Genomic DNA, 9,942 nt, shown 5'->3' with positions numbered 1-9,942 from the left:
CCCCTATTAGTTGAATTTCTATTTAATGTCTATTTCATTCTGCTTTATATTATGGCTGTTTTACTGATGTCTAACTTACTGGATGGTAAAATGTTTGAGGACAGATATAGTATATTAGATATCTTTGTGTTTTCCAAGTCTGTAGAATAGGATAATTGCCCAAGGAAAGTTTGAAAAGTTTGTTAGTACAGACACTCTGTTAAGTATTGGAGCTTTATGAAATTTCAGCCATGTACTCTAGAAGTCTCTTAAAGATGTCTTTCTTGTGTTCTTAATATGGGGGTCATCATTCTGAGTATTATTTCACTGCATTGACTGTAATATATGCCTTCAGGGGTTGCAGAGATATTAGGACTGTTGGTTTCTCTCTAAAATGTCCCTAGGCTGCTGTGTGTTACATTTCATTTTGTATGCTTATTTTGTCTTCGGACTCTTCCATATTCATATCACTTTTTGCTGTTCTCAATCTGGAACAGCCTCCTTCTTTACACATTTCAATATGCCATGTGCTGGAAACCACCTGCCCTGTGCTAAGCACATGTTGTTGAATCAACCTTTACGACCCAAAAAGCGTAGGTAGTGTTTATCCCTATTTGATATACTGGAAACTGAGGTTTTGAGCGCTCACTGCCAATGACCTTATAGGTCATAGGTGACACAACTGGAACTAGTCCACGCTTCCTGAGTGTTCTTGACATTATACTGTGATAGTCGAATTGTGACTAAGGAAGTGGGTCCAGATGGGGAGTGCCCTCTTGGAGGAAGTTGGGAAGCAGATTTTTTGTTTGGTGGTGATTGGGGCTAATCACTAGCATTTAATGGGTGGGGACTAGGGATGTTATACTTTTTGCAATGCAGGGGCTAACCCGAACAAAGAATGTTCCCATATTATTTCCACATGCAAATGTTGTGTGAAAGGAAGATTTATTTTGTTCACAACTTGACCAAGAGTTGTTTTCAGTTTTGGAAAATTGTATTACAAACCATTTTGCTGTCATATTCATGTACTAATTACTTTTATATGTCTTCTAGTTCAGTTTTGTTTCAGGATTAACATTGAAATACTTATAAATTATTTTCATTTTCTTTTTACATTTATATTTAGGATATATGGCTTTGCTTGAAGTTGTTTGTAAGGAAGATTGTTATTAATTTCATTTCAGGGTGATAATGCAGAAGTTGGAAAATATTTTATGGAGGGGAAACACTGAATTTGATAAGGTTGAGAATTGTTAGGCTAAATTCATCTGATGAATCTCTTATGGAAAGTTCCCAGATTTTAGTAGTAGGTGTTTCTTTCTTTTTTTTTTAGACAGACTTGATAGTTCTAGTCTCGTAATTTACATTTGTAATTACAAACCTTTGGTCAAAGAAATAGCCAGCCCCACATGATTTGGTGGGCAAATACTTTCAAACATTTAAAGAAGAAATAATGCTATCTTAAACCAAGCATTTAAGAAACAGTAGATGAAAGAACGTTCTCCAACTCAATTTATGAAACCAACATTACCCTATCCAGAACCAGACAAGGGCAATTTCAAAAAAAAAGAAATGAAAAAGAATATCACAGGGCAATGTACCTCAATATAGATGTGAAAATCCTTAACAAATACTAGGCAAGCTGAATGCAGCAATATCTAAAAGATATAATATACAATGACCAAGTAGATTTATCCCAAGAGTGCATGTTCAGTTTAACATTTGAAAACAAGTGATGTATGTAGTAGTAGGTGTTTCTAATCTGTGTATTGGGCGGGATCTTGGATGGTAGAGATCTTCTAGTAGGTGGCCATTGAAAAGTGCTTCATGATGTGAGGCAAGGCTCTAGAGACTTGGGAGCAAAGGAAATACATTACCTGCAGCCTAGAAGCTTTTAAAGTGTTGTCTCATTTGACGTATTTGAGATCACTTGTATAGAAAATAGAAAATTATTTCTACTAAATTTTTTTTTTTTAACATATCACTAGTATTCATTTGTTGTGCTGTGAAGTGCTTCCTTCACTGTATTATATGAAGACACTTTTCTGTGGGTATTTTATTTAACATGGTGGGAAGCAGCATATTTAGGGCAAAGGACCTTCTATCAGACCTATTTCTGCTCTCGATAATGTGATGTTTGGCAAGTCAGTCTGTTTCCTTTTAAATAGGGTTGATAATGTTATCAAATGCAAGGGGTTTTAAAACTTAAAGCTAATTAGAGACTCTATTAAAAGAATTGCTTTTTCTTCTACATCTTCACTTAGTGTTCTACATCTTCACTTAGATATGTAGATTGTGCATCTTGTACGTGTTAAAGGAGTTCATTTATTAGAAAAAAAAAGAGTAGGAAAGTATCTAGGAGAGCAGGTACTGAGAGCAGAATTACATGGTACAGAGATAGTATCTAATTTGTGTAATTATTAATGAGTATGCCAGTGGTACTAAATACTAGGTCACTTTCCCCTTCCTACTGGAGTATTTTCAAGTGCTTGAAAATATTTTTTATTTGGAGGAAGGCTAAAATTAAATGAGTCTACCTTAATAGTTATTTAGAAATTAGTGTGAGGGAGAGGATCCTAAAGAGAATGACTTAAAAGGTGAACCTATTCTTTTTCCATCTTCTGCTAGATGAGTATTTCTTTTATTTTAGCCAGTTCGCCATACCATATATTATGGTGACTACAGAGGTCAAATTTGCCATCCGACATTGAAATAAAATTACAAAGAAAAATAATATTCAAAATACAATAATCAGATTGCAGGAGAATGGAAAGATTAGATTCTGAAGAAGATGAAAGCAAAATATGTCTGTGATGGCTGGATCTAGGGAACACCCATAGTAAGGAATTGACAATATCTGAAGTTCTTATACATTTGAAGTAGTAGCTTTACTTACGATAATTAAGGATTTATACAGAACTTTTTTTCCCCTTCAGGTCATTTGTTTGACCGTGTTAAATGGCAGAGAAACACATAGCGTCAGCCATGTTTGGGGCACTTTCACTATTCATTTAAAATAGAATAGATTAAATCATAGTTCCTAGTTTTAAAATTGAGGTAGATCCATGATTTCAAGTATTGTTCAGGTGCATACAGGGGTTGTGGTGTAATTTGCAGAAAGCTGAAATATTTGATAATTCCACCAGGTATATTAAGCAGACCTTAACAAATTTTTTATTGATGTTTTTGAGTGGTAATTCAAAGCACATGGAATAAAATTCACAAAGGTAAACAATGAAGTTAGTCTTTTACTGCCCATCTCCAGCTATTCAGTTCCCTTCACAGGCTGTCTGTGTTGCCAATGTTTTGTTTTTTGCAAGAGCAAAGTCTAGAAACAGACTCAGCTATTACATATAGGCATTTAGTCTAAGATAAAGGTGGAATTTTAGATTAGTTGAAACATGATGGATTTCTTTGGTAAATGATTTTGTGACAGCCAGCCATTTAATAAAACCTGAAGACAAAGTAATTCCTGATGGATAAGAAATGTAAACATAAAAACTAAAAGTGCCATAAAAATGCAAAAAGAATATATACGTGAAGGTAATATGATCTTGATGGTGGAAAGGCCTCTCAAAGCATGTGATAAAATCAGAAACCAAAAGGGCAAATTTCATAGACTTGATTACATAAGAATTTAAAACTTCCTGCTTCTAAAAAATGATATAAATGGGATTTCAAGACGAATGATAAACTGGGAAAAAATATTTGTAAAGCCAGACAAAGGGTTAATAATCTTACTATATAAAGTACAACACAACAAAACAAATAAAAAAGCATTAATTAAAAATATAATCTCAAAACTTGGAATCTCTGGTTTCCAGTCTAGTATGTAAAGAAGGACCTTAGGAGTTGCCACTCTATCCTAACAATAAGTAAAAAGCTGAACTAAAAAAATCTACTCTTAGATTCTTCAGGGAAATGAAGTCACAGGGTAAACTGCTGCCCTGAAAATTGGAGTGACAGGAAGATACAGGGAATCATAGCTTACTAAAGCAGAAACCTCTGCAGCAACCAGGGCCCGGTAGGAAAACCTAAACTATAATTGATGAATCCGGAGGCTCATTGTGAACAACTCTGAGAGTTAGAAACTGCAAGAGAATCTAGTCATGGGGGACATCCACACTTCGGTGAGTTTTACCTCCAGGAGTTCTACCAGGTCATCACAGTTAATATTGGAGAAAAAATACCCTGTTTTCTAGCAGAAGGAGGGGAAAAGGAACCATTTCAAAATAAACCAGAGTATTCTGCTTTTCTTAGCAAGACAGGCTCTCAGGAGAAACTGTTTTACCAGAGCCTAACCTAAGTGAGGGAAGGCAAATACCCAACATCAACCAGCTCTAGTCTTCCACCTGGGGTAAGGGAAAAACTCTATTTGAGCTCATCTAGACATACATGTAGGGAAAGGGAAATACATAACCCCTGCTATCCTGTCTCAACTCTGGGGAGTTGGAAAGGTAGGGACTGAGAAGCATTGATGAAATTCACAGAACTCACTGAAAAACTGACACCTAATCATAGGACTGGAAAATGCCTCCCCCAACCACCACCATACCACTACATTGCTAAAGACGTATTTACCACAGTTCTTTAACCAAGTGTATCATGTCTGCCTTTTCAACAAAAAATACAAGGCATACTAAAAGACAAAAAATACAGAGACTGAGCAATTATCAGAACTAGATTCAGATATGGAAGGAATGTTGGAATTACCAGACCAGGATTTTTTTTTTTTTTAAAGATGACTAATAAGATAAGGATTTTAATGGAAAAAGTAGACACATGCAAGAATAAATGGATAATGTAAGCAGAGAGGTGGAAATTCTAAGAAAGAATAAAATAAATATTAGATTAAAAATACTTTAACAGAAACAAAGAATGTCTTTGATGGGCTCATTACTAGACTGGACACAGCTGAGGAAAGAATCTCTGAACTTAAGGATATGACCATAGAAAATTTCAAAATTGAAGAGTAAAGAGGAAAAAAAAATTGAAAAAAGCAGACCAGAACATCCAAAAACTGTGGGACAACTACAAAAGGTATAGCATACATGTAATGTGAATACTAGGCGGAGAAAAAAGGAAGAGAAGCAATATTTGAGGCAATTACAACAGAGAATTTCCTCAAATTAATGTCAGACACTAAATCACAGAACCAGGAAGCTTAGATAGAGAATACCAAACAGGATAAATGTCAAAAAAAAAAACACAAAAAAACCAAAAACCCAAAACCCTACACCTAGGCATAATATATTTAAACTTCAGAAAATCAATGGTAAAGAGAATAATCTTAAAAGAAGCCAGAGGAAAAATAACACCTTATCTATAGAATAGCAAGGGTGAGGATCACATTCATTTGACTTTTTCAACTTTACAGAAACCATGCAAGCAAGAAGAGTTCAGTAAGATATTTGAAGTATTGAGGAACCCCCCCCCCCCACCAACCTAGAGTTCTGTACCTTGTGAAATTATCTTCAAAAGTGAAGGAGAAATAGTTTCTCAAACAAATCAAGGGAATCTTTTACTAGGAGACCTGCCTTGTATGAAATGTTAAAAGAAGTACTTCAGACAGAAGGAAAATGGTGCACCTCAGAAACTGATCTACATAAAGGAAGAGCTTTGGAGAAGAAATAAGTGAAAATAAAGTAAAAACTTTTTAAAAAAATAATTGATCTGATAGTTTTCAGTTTGTTCAAAAAAAATATATTCAGTTTGTGTGTGTATGCTTAATGTATGCTTCTGTATAAGTGAAATGAATGAAAGCAATGATATAAAGAATGGGAGGGAAGAATTGGATTTGGATTACTTGTAAATATGTACAGCCTACCCAGAAGATATTTTGAGTTTGGTTCCAGACTGCTGTAACAAGGCAAATATCACAATAAAGTGAGTCAGATGAATTTTTTCATTTCCTGGTACATGTAACAGTTGTGTTTACACCATACTGTAGTCTATTAAGTGCAATAGCATTATGCCTAAAAAAATGTACATACCTTAATTAAAAAAATACTTATTGCTAAAAAATGTTACCATCTGGGGACGTCTGGGTGGCTCAGTCGGTTAAGCGTCTGCCTTCGGCTCAGGTCATGATCCCAGGGTCCTGGGATCGAGTCCCGCATCGGGCTCCCTGCTCCGCGGGGAGCCTGCTTCTCCCTCTGCCTCTGTCTCTCTGTCTCTCATGAATAAATAAATAAAATCTTTAAAAAAAAAATGTTACCATCTGAGCTTTCAGAGATTGTAATCACTGATCACCATAACAAATATAATAACAATGAAAATGTTTGAAATGTTGGGAGAATTAGCAAAATGGACACAGAGATATGAAGTGAGCAAATACTGTTGGAAAAATGGTACCCATACACTTGCTCGACATAGGATTGCTTTAATTTGTAGAAAACATAGTATCTGTGAAGTACAGTAAAGCAAAGCACAATATAACAGGGTTTGCCTGTATTGCAAACTCTGGAGCAACCACTAACGTTAAAAAAAAGTATAATTGATAAGAGAGGAAATGGAATCCTATAAAATACTCAAAAACACAAAAAAGAAAAAGTGTGGAAGTCAAAAATGGGAACAAAAAACAAGGATGACAAGTAGAAAACAGTAAGAAATATGGTAGAAGTTAATCCATCTATAACAATTTCCTCTAAATACATCACTCAAAAGACAGATTTATCAGGGTGGATCAAAGACAAGACCCCAGTGTACATGGTGTACAAGAAACTCACTTTAAAAACACACATAGAGGGGCACCTGGGTGGCTCAGTTGGTTAAGTGTCTGTCTTCCGCTCAGGTCATGATCCCAGGGTACTGGGATGGAGCCCCACGTCAGGTTCCCTGCTCAGTGGGGAGTCTGCTTCTCCCTCTCCCTCTGCCTGCTGCTCCCCCTGCTTGTGCTCTGTCTGTCAAATAAAATAAAATCTTAAAAAAAGAAACATATAGATTAAAAGTAAAGGGATAGAGGAAGATACACTGTGCTAACACTACTCAAAAGAAAGTGGGAATAGGTATATTAATTTCAGACAGAGCAGACTTGAGAGCGAAGATAGTTATTTGGAATAAAAAGGGGCATTACATGTGATAAAATGGTCAGTACTCCCAAGAAGACCTAACAATCCTTAATGTGTATAAACCTAACAGAGTGTCAAAATATGTGAGGCAAAAACTGATAGAAGAGCAAGTATAAAATAGATGAATCCACTATTGTTGGAGACTTTTAACACTGTGTCAGAATTGGACAGATTCAGCAGGCAGAAAATCAGTAGAGACATAGTTGAATCCAACAGAACTATCATTATAACTGACATCTACAGAGTACTTTATCCAACAGCAACAAATTAACATTCTTCTCAAGCTCATATGAACATTCATCAAAATAGACATCATTCTGGGTCATAAAACATACCTTAACAAATTTAAAAGAACAGATATCATACAATATTGGTTCCCAGACCAGAATGAAATTAGACTAGAAATTAATAACATAAAGAGAGTTGTAAAGTTCCCATATATTTGGAGATTAAAAAGCATATGTCTAAAAAACACATGGGCCAAGAAAGAAATCTCAGGAGATATTGAAAAATGTTTTGAATTAAATGAGAATGAAAATATAACTTATCAACAAAAGCAGGGCTTAGAAGGAAATTTTATAGCATTGAATGCATATACTAGAATAGAAGAATGTTCTAAAATCAGCCATTTAAGCTTTCATTTTAGGAACTAGAAAAGGACAAATTAAATCTGAAGTAAGCAGAAGAAAAGAAACAGTAAGAATTAGAGCAGAAAACAGTTAAACTGTAAGTAGGAAATAGAGAAAAGCAATAAACCCAAAAGCTGGTTCTTTGAAAAGATCAATAAAATCAGTAAGTCTCTAGCCAGGCTAACTTAATGAAAAAGAAGGATACAAATTATTGATCAGATATGAAAGAGAGGACATCACTACAGATCCCACGGATATTAAAAGGATAAGAAATTCTATGAACAACTCCATGCCCACAAATTTGATAACCTAGATGAAGTGGATCCATTCCTTGAAAGTTACAATTTGCCAAAATTCACACAAGAAGAAATAGACAATCTGAATAGCCCTGTATCTGTTTTAAAAACTGAATCCATTAATAACCTTTCAAAACAAAGCACCAGGCCCAGATGGGTTCATTGGTGACTTCTACCAAGCATTTAAGGAAGAGGTTATACCACATCTCTACAGTCTCTCCCAAAAGATAGAAGGAGAGAGAATAATTTCTATTCTGTGAAGTCAGCATTTAGCCTAATACCAAAACCAAAGACATTACAAGAAAACTACAGACCAATTATCTCTCATGAACATAGATGAAAAAAAAACCCTCAAAATATCAGCCAATTGAATCCAACAATGTGTGGAAAGAATTAGACATTACAGCTAAGTGGAATTTATGCCAGGTATACAAGGCTGATTCAGCAATTGAAAATCACTTAATATAATCCATTACATCAACAGGCTAAAGAAAATCACATGATTACAACAAAATCTAACACCCATTTGTGATTTAAAAAACTCCGTAAAGTAGGTTTGGAGGGGGAACTTCCTCAACTTGATAAAGAACATTTACAAAAATCCTACAGCTAATATTATACTTAATGGTAAGAAACTAGAAACTCTTTACTAAGGTCAGGAATGAGGCAAGGATGTCCCTTCCCATGATTGCTTTTCAACCTCATTTGGAAGTCAGAGCTAATGCAGTAAGGCAAGCAAAGGGGAAAAAAAAATTATACTGATTGGGAGGAAGGGAGGGAGGAAATAAAACTTTTTGTTAGTGGTTTTATTTCTACATGATCATCTATGTAGAACATCTGAAAGAACTGACAAAAAAAATTCCTGGATTAGAAATGATTGTAGTAAGGTTGTAGGATACAAAGTTAAGATACAAAAGGTTACTGCTTTCCTGTATATATACCATCAGTGAACAAGAAGAATTTGAAATTGAAAGCTCAATACCATTTACTTTAATGCCCCCTCCCCAAGTGAAATACTTACGTATAAACCTAACAAATTACGTGTGAGATCTGTAAGAGGAAAATTAAACTCTGAATGAAGTCAAGGAACTAAATGAGAGATATTCCATGCTCATGGTTAGGAAGACTCAATATTGTCAAGACGTCCGTTCTTCCCAACTTGATCTATAGATTCAATACAATCCCAATCAAAATCCCAGCAGGTAATTTTGTGGATATTGACAAACTGATTCTAAAGTTTATATACCAAGTCAAAAGACCCACAAATAGGCAACTAATTTTTAAAGGAGAAGGACCGTCAGAGAACTGACACTCTCTGACTTCAAGATTACTATAGGGGCGCCTGGGTGGCTCAGTCGTTAAGTGTCTGCCTTTGGCTCAGGTCATGATCTCAGGGTCCTGGGATCAAGCCCTGCATCGGGCCCCCTGTTCTGCGGGGAGCCTGCTTCTCCCTCTCCCACTCCCCCTGCTTGTGTTCCCTCTCTCGCTGTCTCTCTCTCTGTCAAATAAATAAATAAAATCTTTAAAAAAAAAAGATTTACTATAAAGCTACATTAGATCAACACACTGTGGTTTTGGCAAAAGCATACACAAGTAGATCAGTGGAATAGAACAGAAAGCCCAGAAATAGATCCATATAATTATAGTCAACTGACTTTTGACACAAAGGAGCAAAGACAGTGCATTCGAGCAGATAGTCTTGTCAACAGATAGTCCTGGTACAATTTGACATCCACATGCAAAGAAATGAATCTAGACATAGACCTTATGCCCTTCACAAAAATTAAGTAAAAATGTATTATAGGCCTAATTGTAAATTGCAAACCTCAAAAACTCCTAGAAGATAACCTAGGACACAACCTAGGTGACCTTGGGTATGGCGATGGTTTTCTTAGATACAAAACCAAAGGCATTATCTGTGAAAGAAATAATAAGTAGGAATTCATTAAAATAAAAATAAAAACTTCT

The sequence above is a fragment of the Neomonachus schauinslandi genome, chromosome 6 (genome assembly GCF_002201575.2).
Source record: "Neomonachus schauinslandi chromosome 6, ASM220157v2, whole genome shotgun sequence".
Classification (NCBI taxonomy): Eukaryota; Metazoa; Chordata; class Mammalia; order Carnivora; family Phocidae; genus Neomonachus; species Neomonachus schauinslandi.
Note: the sequence above shows the minus strand (reverse complement) of the source record.